General features: G+C 37.1%; 1 long non-coding RNA gene across 1 annotated transcript; it reads right to left on the bottom strand.

Moving 5' to 3' along the window:
• Positions 1 to 3,640: 3,640 nt before the first annotated feature.
• On the bottom strand, positions 3,641 to 4,078 carry LOC119072620. Its single transcript, XR_005086886.1, has 2 exons — positions 3,895 to 4,078; positions 3,641 to 3,826 (listed from the first exon to the last, which is right to left on the bottom strand). It is a non-coding gene; the product is annotated as an uncharacterized LOC119072620 (long non-coding RNA).
• Positions 4,079 to 16,895: the final 12,817 nt, after the last annotated feature.

The following is a 16,895-nucleotide window of genomic DNA, read 5'->3' as shown; positions in this document are numbered from 1 at the left end:
TTTTTTGAACTTCTCGAATTTCTCTTGAAATTTCTACAAATTTTCATTGGATTTCTAACACTCTCAAAGAAAAAGTTCATGAAATTAAAGAAAATGGCAGGAAATTTGGAAATTTAGGGGAAAAAATGCAGAGAAAACTGGATCTGATTGACACTCCGACTCAGCAATGAAATACTACAAAATGATATCTGATATCTCGAGACTGTTTCAATATTTCGTCTTTTACTTGCTACCAACCCGTGTTATGGTCAAAGAATATATCCTCCTTGGCCCTGTGTTTAGGGAGCTAGAACACTCATTCTAGAGTTGGAAACTTGATTTCACAGCGCGTGGCTCAGCTTCGTTCCAGATTCGCGTTCGAGCTAGGTGAAGAGAACAGAAAGCGCACTAACAGAGCTAAACGCTCTTCCCTTACCCATGGGTCGCGTGAAGCGACAGGGAGACAAAGTTACTGTTTCGACCTCCGGTTCCAGTGGCGGTCAGAGACTAGCGTGGTCTATTCATCTTCAGTTGTCCCACCCTGTACAATGTCGCCACTTCTGATCTGAAAATTACCTCGAGTGAAAAAGCTTTTTTCGTAAATAACACTTGCCTGGCGTGGGGTAATCTGGCACACCATTCAAATTGATTCTGTGCCAGATTCACTTCTAGGAGGCGAATCTGGCACAGTCATGACTTTTCGTTACATGTAGTAAAAGGACGCATACTATGATCGTGTGTGCCAGATTCCCCGATGTCACTTGCCTATACATATATATCCTGCCAACTCTACCAAAAAAAGTTGAATCATTAGATTCTGCAACTGGTTGACTACTCCACCAAGTAGAAAAACAAAATGATATAAAAACGAATGCAAACTTTTTCACCAGAAGAACTGCCCAAAAATGGCTTCGGACTGAAGGAGTAACTATTCTAACTCAGTGATCGGCTGGAAGAATACTAATCGTGGAGTCTCTCTAGACAAAACACAGACTTTTAAATCCCATTTTGTACATATCCATGGTAATTCCTGGAAGATTCCTAGGAACACTGTATCCACTCTTAAACAGAAAATCAAGCTTGAGCACTGCTAACAAGATCCAGATTTTCAGAACTATAATAGATCAGTGTAAATAACGGTTCTTCTCTCAAAATAGTGTCAAATGAGTTGTCAATTTCAAAAAGCTAACCTCAAACAATGACAGCTACATATAAATTTTTGTAACATTGTGGTTAGCTTTGTGAAAATGACAGCTCATTTGACATCTCAAACAACATTGACAATATGATCTAAGTGTTATGATGAAAGAGAAGAAGATAGTTTGATAAGTACCCCAAGGCAAGTTAAACAAAACTGGTCTTCTGTCCTCTCGCTCTCAACGTACCACGTTGAAAGAGAAGCAAATACGTTGACAAGTACCCCAAGGCAAGTTATAATAACTAGTCTTCGGTTTTCTCGCTCTGATCATAACAGTCTATTCAAAGTAAGTTACTCACTGCTTGCCCAGTATGGATTAAATGTGCTAAATACCACATAGATAAACTGCAGATCATTCAAAACAAATGTCTCAGCATAATCCTCGATTTATCGTCAAGTTACGGAACTCTTATTCACTCCTTCTTTCAATTATTACTTACTTACTTTACTTTACCGGCGCTACAGCCACTTGTGGGCCTTGGCCTGGTCATTTGCTGCACTTTGCCAATATCTTATTCCCAGCGATCGAAGATCTGATTCGACGGCATCTATCCATTGCATTTTAGGGCGTCAAACTACTCTTCGCCCTTCTGGATCATTTCCGAAATTTTCGGAATAATATTGAGGTATATTTTGTTAATAAAGAAATAGAAATATTTCAAGGTGTGTGTGAAACTATAACGACAATAGCTTGGAATCAAGACCCCGCATCAGCGAATGAACAGGTTTATACATGCAATTTGCATTCAGATCATTAGAGAAGTCATCAAATTTACTAATAATCATGTAAATATATGGCTTAATATGCCACAGAAGCTCATCCGTCTTAATAATGTCACTGATGTCACTTCATTTATATTACCAATAAGTTTCATTGATCGTTCGTTCGGTTCCATGCTTTCTTCCTTTAATCTACTTAATTGGAAAGTGGGCAAATGTAGCACATAGACACAAATGACTTTTGTCCACTTTTCAATTATGAGATTAGGGGTCAGAAAGTGACCACCAATCTATTCCGACGTTGTTACTTTTTAGCCCCGTACGAAGTACTGGGGGCTTATAAGATTAATATGCCGTTTGTAACACGTCGAATTGGAAGCAGACAGTAAGGGCAAAGCATTTAGTTATGTTAACCTTTTGCGCGACTATAACGAGTGACACTCGTGCCAGACATGCCGAAACGTTATGGTTTCTATTGTTCTCAATAGAAGCGCAACAGGTTTAGATGACGAATCCGCAATAAAAAAAATGTCCGTCCGTCCGTCCGTCCATCCGTCCGCCCGTCTGTGACCCCTCTAGCTTGAGTAAATCACAACCTTTTTTGAAAATTCTTTTTTTTCCCCAATTGGTATCGACAAAAGTAAGGTCAAGTTCGAAAATGGGCATGGTAGGGTCGGCCCTTCCAGAGCTAGGGCCCTACAGGTGTTTTTCAGTCTTTCGACGATATCTACCGAAATACGCACGCAATGGCTGCTTGTGATATATCAAATGAAAGGTATTGACGAGTAGAACAAAGTTGCTGAACATTGTTTTTGGGTAAGATGCAACGTGGGCTTGTTGGGAGGGCTCAAAGGTGGTTCCTCGGCCCTAAGTGTTTTTTGCACATAAATCGAGTAAATCTCATCCGATTTTGCTAGTTTTTGTTTAATTTGAGAGATAATTGAATGCCGAATAGAATGATGGCAAGAAAAGTTTTAAATTTGAGTCCTTGGACTAAGGCCGCTACTCGGCCCTAAGTGTTTTTTGCACATAAATCGAGTAAATCTCATCCGATTTTGCTAGATTTAGCTTTTTATGGAAGGTAATTGAATACCGAAAAGAACGTGGCGAAAAAAGTTTCAAATTTGGTCCCTTGGACTAAGGCCGCTACTCGGCCCTAAGTGTTTTTTGCACATAAATCGAGTAAATCTCATCCGATTTTGCCAGTTTTTGTTTCATTTGAGAGATAATTGAATGCCGAATAGACTGATGGCAAAAAAAGTTTTAAATTTGAGTCCTTGGACTAAGGCCGCTACTCGGCCCTAAGTGTTTTTTGCACATAAATCGAGTAAATCTCATCCGACTTTGCTAGTTTTTGTTTCATTTGAGAGGTAATTGAATACCCAATGGAAAGTTGGCAAAAAATTTTGGGTTTCAAAAATAATATCGTAAATTGTTGGTTTTATTTGAGAGGTACTTCGTACGGGCTTTCGTAATTGCGCTATGCGCAATTTTAAAAATGAACACTTTCAGTAAGTTTGACCATGCCCAACTTGACTTGCATTTTGGTAACAGACGCATTAGAGGGTTGTAGACGTATTAGGGTTCCGGGCGTATTACGGCTACTGACGTATTATGGCTACGGACGAAATAGGATTACGGGTCGTACGGGGCTAAGTCGCAGCAAACGCTTCGACTGTTCTGATGCCTTGTTGTTATCAGAAAGATTTTACAAAAATAAATAAACAAATTAATACTAAATCGTTTGATGTTTTCTAAAATCCTCTTTTATTTGAATAATTAAAATAAAATGAACAAACTTTCACAAATTTTATATGTTTTGCATGCTAATATATTGCATGTATATTATGCATACCAACAGAATCCATGATCCGAACCTAATGCTTTTGAGCACCCTAATCCTGAATTACAGTCCTCATTTACCTTGCACTGAAAATTAACAATTAAAAATCATTCCAGTATTATATCTACGGAAAAAATATTCTCATGTTACTAACAGCACAATTCAATCCTCTAGGACAGTTGGGATCACCTTGAGATAACACTGTTGCCAGCATCAAAGCGCAAACGAATAGAAATGTCAAAGCAAAAAATCTCGCCATTATTATGAAAATTGATATTCAGATGTAATTAAGAAGCTTAATTAAATTCTTATTTCGAAACTCTATGATTCAAAAGCATTATTGCTTCGCTTTATATAGCAAACGATTTCCAATTCATACTGCGCACTCTCTGTTACGTTAAACACAATATTTTCCATTGTTATATAAAAATATTTGCACAGCCAGTACAACAGGTCCTCAATAATAGGGGAATTCCTATCATTCTATTTGTACTCGTCCAACGCACTGTCAGTACGTTGACTCGTCCATATACGTTCATATATCCAGCATATCGAGCATATTCGCAATAAAAATCGCATATCTTTGACAACTGTCACCTGATATAATTAAATTTTACCTCGACGGATTTTGGTCAAACAAACTGCCAGTGTGTAGCGAACGGCCCCTTAAATGAATTTTCTTTTTGAGTGTCTCTTTTGGATGATTGATTTTAGGCACTTTCGCATGTTCAACTCGCGAAATTGCCTAAAATCAATCGTCCAAAACAAACCAGACACAATTCACGCCGTAAGTGTGCCTAAAAATACCTTTCAACGCTTCCTTGTATGAAAATGACGCACTTACGGCGTGAATTAACTATTTCAATCGGACTAACCTCTGCCGAGCGATAAGACTTTGGAAAACGTTTTTTTTATGTATTGATCACATCACGATTTCAAAGTCTTCGTGTTTGATTAAAATCCGTCAAGGTAAAATTTAATTATTTTCAGTTGAAGGTTGTCAAAGTTATGCGATTTACAGGCAATATATTCAATAATAGGGCGTTCCATTTCGGATATAGTTCACTTTTATGCCGTGGGACATCATACAAAAAATGAGTTACGTGTTCACTTTCGGTATTTTTTATATGAAGATGCCGTGGGACAAACTTGAACTATCTCCGAAATGGAACACTCTATACTCGATATGTTAGAAACACGAGCGTAAAGGTTTCTTCCAAGTAACTGTAAACACAAACTTTGACAACCCGAACAATTTCATCCACAGAACGTCGCTCACGTGATATTTCATACAAATATAGCAATGTCGCCTACGCGATTTACACAGAAATATTATTGAGGTTCCCAAGTAGCATTTCAGAAAAAATAACTTATTCGTTAGAATAACGTTGTAGCAACGTTGTCACAACGGTTTTGCAACCGTTGTTGCCCGGTTATAGTTTAACCTAGGTCAATTAACCGTTGGATAACAGTTAAACAACGAAAAAGTTAAAAATTTAAGGTAGAGCAACTATAATTTTTAACTTTTTCGTTGTTTAAGGGTTATCCAACGTTTAATTGACGTAGGTTAAACTATAACCGGGCAACAACGGTTGCACAACCGTTGTGGCAACGTTGCTACAACGTTATTTTAACGAATAAGTTATTTTTTCTGAAATGCTAATTAAATTAATGAAATTAATTATGGTTCTGTGGATGAAATTTGACAATTCATACAGCCTTGGAACAAACCTTTATCGAGTATAAATAAAATGAAAGGAATTCCACTAATATTTATTTCGCAATTATGGTTTCTTTTTAAAATAATTGAGTTTATTTGAACAATTGAAAATATTATGTGTCAATGTTAAGCGAAACCTAAAAAATTTTCCACGTGTATGTTTCAATTTATATTGCTCTGATCTGATCTGATGTGATTCAGGTCACATCAAGGGCACGCGTTAGCATCTATCAGATCGTCTTTTTTCAAATCAGTTTCAGATTGATCTGAATTTTTACATCCAATTTACAAAATATCCAATTTAGGGGTTTTCGATGTTTTTCACTTTTTGCGACTCTGTGGCGTTTGTTGGTCAATAACATTCAGCTCGTTGACCCGCCAGACCCGCCGTATACAGACAGTAAAAAGGGACTCCTAATGTCAAAAATAAAGGGACTCATAATGTCAAACGAAGCAAAGTGGACGTTTTCGTGTTAGTGGTGTGTGTGATATTTTTCAATGAATTTTGGGTCATAATTCCTCTAGGTAGTCTACCATCAGAATGTTCCCGTACGTCAATTTTGACAACAAGACGTATTTAGAAACGATTTATAAAGCCTGGTTGATATCATGCACTTTCATGCACGAAAAATGTTTATTTTTATTTTTGAACTGTAAAGTCGGAGCATTATAATTTGATCGATTCTACTCATTTAATTCATTTTTAAATAATTGTAGTTTTCGAAGAAATAATTTCGAAAACATTACAGTATAAAAGCTTAGACACGTGCATTTGAACGGATTACCCGCAGGTATAGCGCGAGTAAACAGCTCCAATGCGCATGTGTAAGCTTTTATACTGTAATGTTTTCGAAATGATTTTTTTGAAAAACTATAATTATTTAAAAATGAATAGAATCGATCAAATTATAATGCTTCCACTTTAGTTCACTCACCTTAAGTATTTCATCAAAACATCAATTTTCCAAAAGTGCCTCAAAGACATTTCCATCTTGGTCGTTCACATAGAGTTACACTCGATGGCATGGTGTGGTGCTGTCATTTTTAATGTGTCTGGGTATGCCCATGTAATTTTTGGGTGCCGATTAGCATCAGCGCCACCATGTCACCTCTCGAGTCCGAGTGTAACTCTATGGTCGTTCATGTTTTATTTTCTTTTGGAGTCAAACGTTTACAAGCACTGCTCACATGACAAAACGAAGAAAAGTTCTCTTTCGCCGAGAATTTATTTTATGATTATTTAGCAATAATCGTAACTACACCCTTCCACGGCAGAGTAAAGTTAACCGGGCAGGAGTGGACGTTTGACTAGGGACCTGAATAATCTAGTAGCCCTATATTTTTTGCGAACAAAATTTTTCAATTTATGTCAGTGTTCATTTGAGTTCATTTTCATCCAGTGTATAGGTCCCTTATTTGACGTTTCGAAAATGTACCGCTACTGCCTGGTTTATTTTACTCTGCCGTGGACCCTTCGAATCAATTCAAAATCCTATATATTCTTAATTCACATCACAAAATTAAATAAAAAGAAAATTAAACAAAACCGTCCGACGACCAGCTCAAATAAATAAAATCAAAGCAGGCGATCGAAATACACACACACACACTATACCAACCTTACAGACTCACTCTGGAAAGTTTTCAGCCTCTCCTAAAAAAACGCGGTAGAATTCGGATTAAAAACCCGTTTGAAGTGTCAGCAGTAGTTGAAAGGAGTACTTGTCATTGCCTCTTTAAATTTTGGATACGAATGTTCGAATATTAAATTTTCCCTTTTCCTGCTAGAAAAATGACCTTTTGCGAAAATGTAAACTGAAAACTCGGCCGCATAATAATGGAAACATTTCGCCTTCAACTAGGTATTCATCAAATGTATTCCATACACCATGTACGAGGACAATCTCATTCCACTTTTCGAAACTGTCGGAATTGTATTGCAATTTCGCTTAATGATGAACCATTCCGGCCGCAACCGTGGCTTCGCTTACATCATTTACCTAGACCCAAATGACGGTCATCGGGCCATCGGAAATTTGAACAACATTCTCGTCTCGTCATGGTGTCGACTGCAGCTTTGCATCAGCAAAAATACACGAACTTTGTGGTTGGACAATGTGATGGATGGATTGGATGTAAGTGACGTGGTCAATTTGATTCTGGACAAAGTGGATCCAAAGGAGGTATGGTGTTTAATTCGACTTCTACATACTTCGCATGTAGAGACCGTCAAAAGATAAACATTTTTGATTTTTGACATTTTTTCCTTTCAGATTTGCTACTACATGCGACGGGGTCGTCCGTGCTATCTATTGCATTTTTCATCGCATCGAGAGGCAGCACTATCGCGAAAGGTGCTGTTACGTGAGTTGATGGACTTTGGGCCATCAGCTCGAGGCAATTGGGATTTGTACGAGTCGCCTTAACGATGTTAATCGGCAGTCTTTATACTTTTCTCCATTTTAAGTCTTTTTTGTATTTTTTTAAGTTTTTTTAAATTTTTCATTCTGTTTTTGTAATTTGCATTTTTAAACCGTAAGTTTCGTTTTAGTTTAATGTCAAGTCGCCTGTAAAAGAGTCAATCGATATCCGTCTGCAATGATTTTATTTGAAATTAAATGTTTTTAGAACACGAAAAGATGTTGTAGGGCTTCCCATGTTTAGTACTTCAGAATTTGAGTTTTTCTGCATTATTAGAAGGGAACAAAATCGAAAAAGTTAAAGGTTAATGAGGGCATAGCAGGCGTTACGGATTTCAGTCAGTTCCCCACTGATGACGGTAACTCTCTGTACTTGATGCGGCTAAAATGTGGATTTTAGGTTTGATATTGGCTCTCTCAATGTTTGATCCGAAGTAGAAGTTGAACGCGAAGCCTAAAAATTGTTTACCGAAGGGAAATTAGGAAATTCTAACAAGATCGAAGTTTTGCGGCAGCTACGGTGTTTCCTATTTTCTTCAAGAGGTGAACACAACGTTTTTAATATGTGCGATTAACCGCTTTTCTCCACGGATCAAAAGCATCAATTTGTTACGCCATTTTTGAAAGCAAAGGTGACAGTTCGATGAAGAAAATTTCAATTTTTTTCGCTGTCAAAACAAAATGTGATAAAAGTAAACTTTATCCTACCCGAACTGTCATTAGATAAAACAAAATGTCATTTTCTTTTTAAAGAGTGGATAAAATAAGGTTAATCACACCGCTCATATGAAAAATGAATTTGATCATTTTCAGTACAATAAACCATCAGGAATATTTGTCCTTTTAACATGAGAGCAATAACTTGGAATTTCATTTTAACATGATATCGCTCATATCTTTAAAAGAATGAATTAACACCTGACCGAAGAAAACTACTTAAAAACACTCTTTTGTGATTAACATGGTTAATCAGTTAATCTGTTATTCAGCAATGTAGGCTAGATGCTGGTTAATCACTGATTCGTCATCATGTTAATCACGCTAATAACTTCAATAAAAAAGAGTGATTTCCCCCTCGCTTAAAGCAAGGGGCCCGTAACTCACCTTAGTAAATCATAATTTCATTAAATTCTACTATTACAATGTGTTCATCTTTAAAAACTACAATTTCCGATTGATCAGAGTTTTAAAAGTCATCTATGTTTTCAGTCAATAAAGTGCTTCCGTCTATGATATTTCGCTAAGGGATTTTTGAATTTCGTGCCAAAATATTATAAACTAAAAGCACTTTATTGACTGGGAACATCGATTACTTCTGAATGTATTTTTCAATGCGAAAATACTTATTTTGTCCAATAGCGTTGTAAAAAATGGCATTTTGTTGTGATGCTGAGAGGCGGGTTCAGCCATATTGTGTGAGAAAATGATCATTTTCTTACCTGAAATGGCTGAATCCCAAAACACGCTGTTTATTTTATTTTCTTCAAAGTCAAAATAGGAAATTCCAACTTGAGCGAATCTTGGTGTTTCCTATTTTCTCCACTTGGTTAACAAATAACTATTACATGACTAGGGATAAAATGTTGAAAATGAGAGTTCGGCTTCGCCTCGGATCAACAAACTTCACACGAAAACGAGACTTTTCATTTTTATCCTGAGTTGTTAATGGATTTTACATGCTGAGGGTGTCGAAAGTAGTGTTTGAAACTTGTAAAGTACGGTTTTTGACTAGGGTTCCCATTCGTCCTCTTTTTAGAGGACATGTCCTCTTTTTTCATCTCGTTCTTCTTTTTTACAAAAATTCTAAGAACATCACTTTTTTGAAGAAGATGTCGTCTTTGTCCTCTTTTTTCAGCTCTTCTTCTTATTTAAGTAAATTTGATGCAGCTCATACCTAAAGAACGAAAAATTTTCGCTGCGCAGATTTAACTAATAATCTTCTCTGTCAGAGAATCTCTGAACGGTAATACAACGAAATCTTCATCACCAAAAAAAAAATCGCTCGCTCCGCTCCGCTACAACGAAGTCTGTATTCAGGTAATATGGAGTGGATGTTATCACTGAGAAGGGATCCAAAAGAATATCAGGAAGATTTCAATGCAAATTGTACACAGAATTTTTTGTTTTTAGCATGAACTGGTGTAAATTACAGCACAACGAGCATGTACAGTTACTGTAATTCCGTGTCAGAAATTCACTTTTCGTCCTCTTTTTTGAATGTCAAGGCGTCCTCTTTTTGTCCTCTTTTTTGATGCCGAAATGTCCTCTTTTTCAAAATTGAAAAATGGGAACCCTTTTGACTCATGCAGCATGTAAAATCCGGTGGCGGGACATTTCCACACCGTCAATATCGTCAGGAACGATATTATCGTTTTTTTGGACGATACTATCGTCTGAAAAACGATACTATCGTCTAAAAAACGATAATATCGTTTTTAGACGATAGTATCGTCCAAAAAAACGATAATATCATTTTTTGGACGATAGTATCGTCTCAAAATCGATATTATCGTTTTTTAGACGATACTATCGTCCAAAAAAACGATATTATCGCCCAAAAAATTTTCATACAGGACGATAATATCGTCTAAATTGAAAAATTCTAAAATATTGTCTGGACGATAGTATCGTTTTCTTGTCGATATTATCGTTCAAAAAACGATATTATCGTTTTCTGGACGATATTACCGTTCTAGAAAATCTAATGGATATTTTCGTTTTCTGTACGATAATATCGTCCAAAACGATAATATCGTCCTCAATTTCGTTTATTCACCGCCGAAATATATCAGCTGTATACAAATTTTACAAGTTTTACAAACATTAAATTACTAGTCAAAACTTTGAAAAATTAAAACATCGACTCGGGAAGTCAGTCCTTATAGTCAAAGTGAACACATAAACATTAATCCAATCAACTTAAAAGTTCGTCATCTACAACCTCGTCATCTTCCTTCAGTTTTTCCTTCACTTTCGCTTTAAATTCATTACGACTTAACACCATAAGACCACTATACTTGTTCACTAGTCTGATTATTTTTGCCATCGGTTGATTATATCCATAATTCCTCTCGTATAGAACTTCAGCCAGTGGTCTCTCATTCCTGAACGATCGATGCTGCTGTCTTCTGATGAATCTCGCCTCAATATTCACATCATTGATTCTTTTGTTATACAAGTCGTAGGCCATTAGAGCATTTGCGATCTTTCTGCGTGTAGATAATTTGTCAAGTCCAATTTTCTTACATCGCTCTTCGTATGGTTCCAGTCTGTACGGCGGAATGCGGTTTGTGTCTCCCAAAGCATACATAACAAACTGTTTTTGGACTGACTCGATGTCATTGCTGTAGTTCTGTTGGTACGGGTCCCAAATAACTGACGCAAATTCCAGTTTTGACCTTACGTATGCATTATACAGCACCACCAATGCTCTTGTGCCAAACTGTCCTTTTGATACAGACTTAATAAAACCCATTGACTGTCTCGCTCTGGTTATACTTCTTTCCATGTGTGCGATAAGCGTAAACTTCACATCGACCGGGATGCCAAGATCTCGAACTTCCTGCTTTCTTTCAACGACATGATCCCCCATAAAGTACGTAACGTAATGCGGATCGTTGATTCGTGCTATTGTGATGACTTCGCATTTCTCCAGGTTAAACGGAAGCCTGTTCCTTTCGCTCCATCTCAAAACGTTGTCAATGTCAGCTTGGAGTTGTCTTGAATCAGCCGACGAACCAACTTCCATTAACAATTTTATGTCATCCGCAAATAGAAGTGGATGTGCAAATGACACACACTCCACAATGTCATTAACACCAATCAAGAACAATGTTGGGCCAAGAATACTTCCAGCAGGAACCCCTGAAGTTGCTGTATAAGTCCTAGATTTGACATCACCAATGACAACATAGAACAGCCGGCCAACAAGAAATTCAAAAAGCCACCTGGCGGTTCTTTTTCCAATGCCAAACCATTTCATTTTTTTAATGAAGATTCGATGCCAAAGTTTGTCAAATGCATTTTTAAAGTCACCATAGAAGATGTCGAGTTGTTTCCTTCTTGATAATGCTTCGTGTGCCACAATGGAGAGATTTAACAAGTTTGTTTCTACCGAACGTCTCGGTCTGAAGCCGTGTTGCGCATTTGAAATGTTCGGATTAATTCTATCCAAAAGCTTCAGCTGAATCGCGTACTCATAAACTTTTAACACCACTGAACTGATTGCTGTTATACGGTAGTTTTTCACATCATCCTTCCTGCCTTTTTTCTTGTAAACCGGAACCACTTTTGAAATCTTAAGCTTCGAAGGAATTTTTCCCAGTTCCATCGACTTTTGGTGCAAAATCCAAAGCGGCCACACTAACGCGTCCATACATTTTTTTACAAATAACGGTGCAATATCATCGGGACCACTGGTACTTTTGGGATCTAATTTTTCAATCGCATTTTCAATATCACCCATTGTCAGTTCCACTTCCCATGTATCGTCAGCTTCTACACCATACTCCTCATCAAAAACTAGCGGTTCTTCGTCCTTCGTATACAGTCCTTCAAAATAATCGGCAAATATATCTGCAACTTCCTGGGGATTTTCAGACTTTCTTTCACCAAACATCATTTCACACGGGTATGTTGCACATTTTCGTTTCGACTTGGCGTATGACCAAAACTCCGACGGATTTTCCACAATATTTTGTTGGACTTGATCGATATATTCTTTGTTCAGCCTTTCGTTCAACTCGTTGAATTCTCTTACGGCCTTTGCATAGTCTAATGTCAAGATATCCTTCGGTTTCTGTTTGTACATTTTCTTTTTCTTATTCTTTTTCTGCTGCCACTCCCGAGTCCACCACTTCGGTCTGTTTTTGTTCCGCCTAATACGGATCTTTGGTACATTTTCAACGATCACTCGATTCAACAATTCATAGAAATAGTCAAAAGCCTCATCAACGTCCATCCGATCAAAAAGTGCTGCGAAATTTATTGCCCCCAGTTGCCGTATTATATTTTCATAGTTCGCTAACTTGTACGAAAAAACTTCAATGAAGTCATCTAAGACGTGGACGTTTGTTTCTGGATAACTTTCAAATGCCAACTCGATCGGTACATGAAAAGGATCTACTTCAGTATTCAACGTAATTGCAACTGGAGCCTTGCACACATGTAGATCACCGGTACCATTTACAAACACTAGATCTAGCACGTTCTGTGAAATGTTCTTCAGATCCGACAACTGAAACAACGACAGATCATGCATTTTCCTAAGAAATTCTGAAGCTGCATGAAAATACACTGAATCGGTGTGTGATGCCATATCCTGCGGTAGCAAAAACGTATCAGAATCATCCCAGTTCCATACGACGTCATGCAGATTAAAATCTCCTATCACCATTACTCTACAATCACTTTCCATCGCCACGACCCGACGCACAAGTTCGTAATGTTTAAGCAAAATATCCAACCTCGTGGAATCGTTCACATACGCTAAATATATCACAAGCGGACATGGCCTAAGCTGAACTTTTACACATACACATTCGCAGACTGTATCACCAATACTCTCGATTCTGTAACTCTTATATTGTTCATGCACTAAAATCGCCACTCCTCCACCGAAAGTATCTCTGTCTCGTCTATACACATTAAAGTTTTGCGGAAAATAACACTCATTGTCTAAGTCACCGTGCAAACGCGTTTCAGTGAAGCATAGGCCTTTATACAGCGAATATTTAATCCTACTTCGTAGATCAGTTCTCGCTGGAATACTTCGCACATTTTGATAATACAACGGAAAATAGTCTAAGTTCACAAAATTTTCACTTTCACTAGTCGTTCGCCGTATGACCACATCACCACTAACCCTACCAGACACTTCACTTGACGCACCAACTTTTGACGAAAAAAATGACGTTATCTTTGCTTGACGGGTCACTTTCGCTCTACTTTCAACGTTGCTTATCATTCTTCCATCTCTGCATTGCTGGGCGTTTCCAAGTTTTTTGACTGGTCTGATGCGTTACTCGATACAGTCGGATTTGATGCTTTGTTGAATTTGACAAATGCGGACGAACCTCCATCGAAATCGAATTCACGAATGCGACTATTTGACGGCCAGTACATCGGATTCATCAGCTTATTGAAGTCGACCGATGAACATCCAATACGGAAGGATACAAATCTATATTCGGTTATATCACGACCTTTTTTCACCAATTTACGAACATCAACATCAGCCGATGCAACACCAATGGAGTCTCTGATGTATTCAGGTAATATGGAGTGGATGTTATCACTGAGAAGGGATCCAAAAGAATATCAGGAAGATTTCAATGCAAATTGTACACAGAATTTTTTGTTTTTAGCATGAACTGGTGTAAATTACAGCACAACGAGCATGTACAGTTACTGTAATTCCGTGTCAGAAATTCACTTTTCGTCCTCTTTTTTGAATGTCAAGGCGTCCTCTTTTTGTCCTCTTTTTTGATGCCGAAATGTCCTCTTTTTCAAAATTGAAAAATGGGAACCCTTTTGACTCATGCAGCATGTAAAATCCGGTGGCGGGACATTTCCACACCGTCAATATCGTCAGGAACGATATTATCGTTTTTTTGGACGATACTATCGTCTGAAAAACGATACTATCGTCTAAAAAACGATAATATCGTTTTTAGACGATAGTATCGTCCAAAAAAACGATAATATCATTTTTTGGACGATAGTATCGTCTCAAAATCGATATTATCGTTTTTTAGACGATACTATCGTCCAAAAAAACGATATTATCGCCCAAAAAATTTTCATACAGGACGATAATATCGTCTAAATTGAAAAATTCTAAAATATTGTCTGGACGATAGTATCGTTTTCTTGTCGATATTATCGTTCAAAAAACGATATTATCGTTTTCTGGACGATATTACCGTTCTAGAAAATCTAATGGATATTTTCGTTTTCTGTACGATAATATCGTCCAAAACGATAATATCGTCCAAAACGATAATATCGTCCTGGGCGATATTACCGTTTTCTTAATATTGTCCAGGACTCAATTTTACTCAGAGGTGCAGCAGGAACCGAATTATCTTCCAAAATATCGAAAAATAATTGTCAGAGGAAATCACCTACACATCAGTGTTTAAAAAAGGCGTTTAGTTCGTCCCTAAATAATTCATCTTTTTACGAAATGAATACCAACTTTGATTGTACATAAAAAGCGTTTTAACACGCCGAGCGATCCGGCCCATTGCCCCGGAGCGAAGCGGATGGCCGCAATGCGAGCCGGGCGCCGGAACGGTGTCGGAACTTAGGAGTTAATTTTTTTTTCTCGCATCGTCTCATAATTAGTCTGTGTAATTTTTCTATATAAAATTTAAATTTACGGAACCAAATGAACCAATTTTTAATATATATTTGCCGTCTATAAAAAGGTGTTTATCTACAAGATTTTGTGTTTCGTCTTCAACAACCATCCAGAACGATAATATCGCCCAGGACGATATTATCGTCTAGAATTTTTATTTTAAATAAATTAAAAACGATATTATCGTCCTGGACGATATTATCATCTCAAATTTGAAAAAATAAATTAATTAAAAACGATATTATCGTTCTGAACGATACTATCGTCCAGAACGATATTATCGTCCCAAAAATTATCGCCCAGGACGATAATATCGTCCAAAATAACGATAAATTTGTTCAGAAAAAGAAAATAACGATAATATCGTCCAGCGGATATTTTCATCCAGGACGATATTATCGTCAAAAAAACGATATTATCGTTTTTTGAACGATAATATCGTTTTTTAGACGATAGTATCATCAAAAAAACGATAGTATCGTCCAAAAAAACGATATTATCGTTTAAAAACGATATTATCGTTTTTTTAAAACGATAATATCGTCCTGAAAATATTTTAAAATTTATAATTTTAGACGATATTATCGTCCTGGATGAAATTTTTTTGGACGATAATATCGTTTTTTAGACGATAGTATCGTTTTTTGGACGATACTATCGTCTAAAAAACGATAATATCGTTCCTGACGATATTGACCGTGTAGTTATGTCGCCTCATCGTAAAATCCGTCAAGGTTCAGAACCTTGAAATCCATCACATAACAAGGGATAAAAATGAAGGGTCTCGTTTTCGTTTGTTTTTTGACTTTGACTTCGCCTCAACCAAATTTACACGATTACTGTTCACCTTTCTCCTTGATAACTTTTCATTGATAAATTTTTCGAGTTGAATAGAAAGCTTGCAAATATAAAATAATTTGAGAGAAAATTGGAGTCAAGCGAGGAGCCAATGTTAATTAGACACTTTTGGTAAATTTTGTGCCATTAAAAATTAATTGTACCTGATAATAGATTGTGGATTTGAGCACTACTTCCCAAAAATTTAATGTTGACTTGAAAACATTTTTTTTTTCTTAAGTTGAAATCGTCTTAAGTTCTTACTTAAGTTTTCCAAACCTAAGTTGGCGCTACAGGATAATTATGATCACACAGCCTTCGTGATCAACTCGAAAGTGTCTTAACCTGTTCTTTCAGAACCTTGGTTTTGTGGGTTAGATGTGTGGGACACATGAAGTATAAGGGAAACGCACAGTCTGTACTGAGTGCGTTTATCGATTTCGGTGTCACCCGTCTTCGTGGGTGTCTTAACCTGGTTCTTTCAGATCCTTGCTCTGTTCTAGTGCTTTGTTCAGTGCTATGATCATAGGCTATGTTATTTGTATACATGGTACAACTCCCGATTCATTCAATCAAATCACGTAGAAATTTAAGTTCAAAGTGGAGATTTGTCAAATTAGTAGAAATTTACATTACTTATCTTGTATAATCGAAGAAAAAATTCTTCAGTTCTTCCATTCGTGTGATTTTGGAAACCCTAGTTGGATGAAATAACTTTGATCATGCTGTGAGAGAAAGTCGCTGAGAGAGTCGCACTTGGCGCGCAAGAGTTGCACACTTAATGACCAAAGTGAGCTACACAGCACCCTCGAACA

Source organism: Bradysia coprophila, assembly GCF_014529535.1.
Source record: "Bradysia coprophila strain Holo2 chromosome IV unlocalized genomic scaffold, BU_Bcop_v1 contig_84, whole genome shotgun sequence".
Lineage (NCBI taxonomy): Eukaryota > Metazoa > Arthropoda > Insecta > Diptera > Sciaridae > Bradysia > Bradysia coprophila.
Note: the sequence above shows the minus strand (reverse complement) of the source record. Positions and strands in the feature narration are given on the sequence as shown.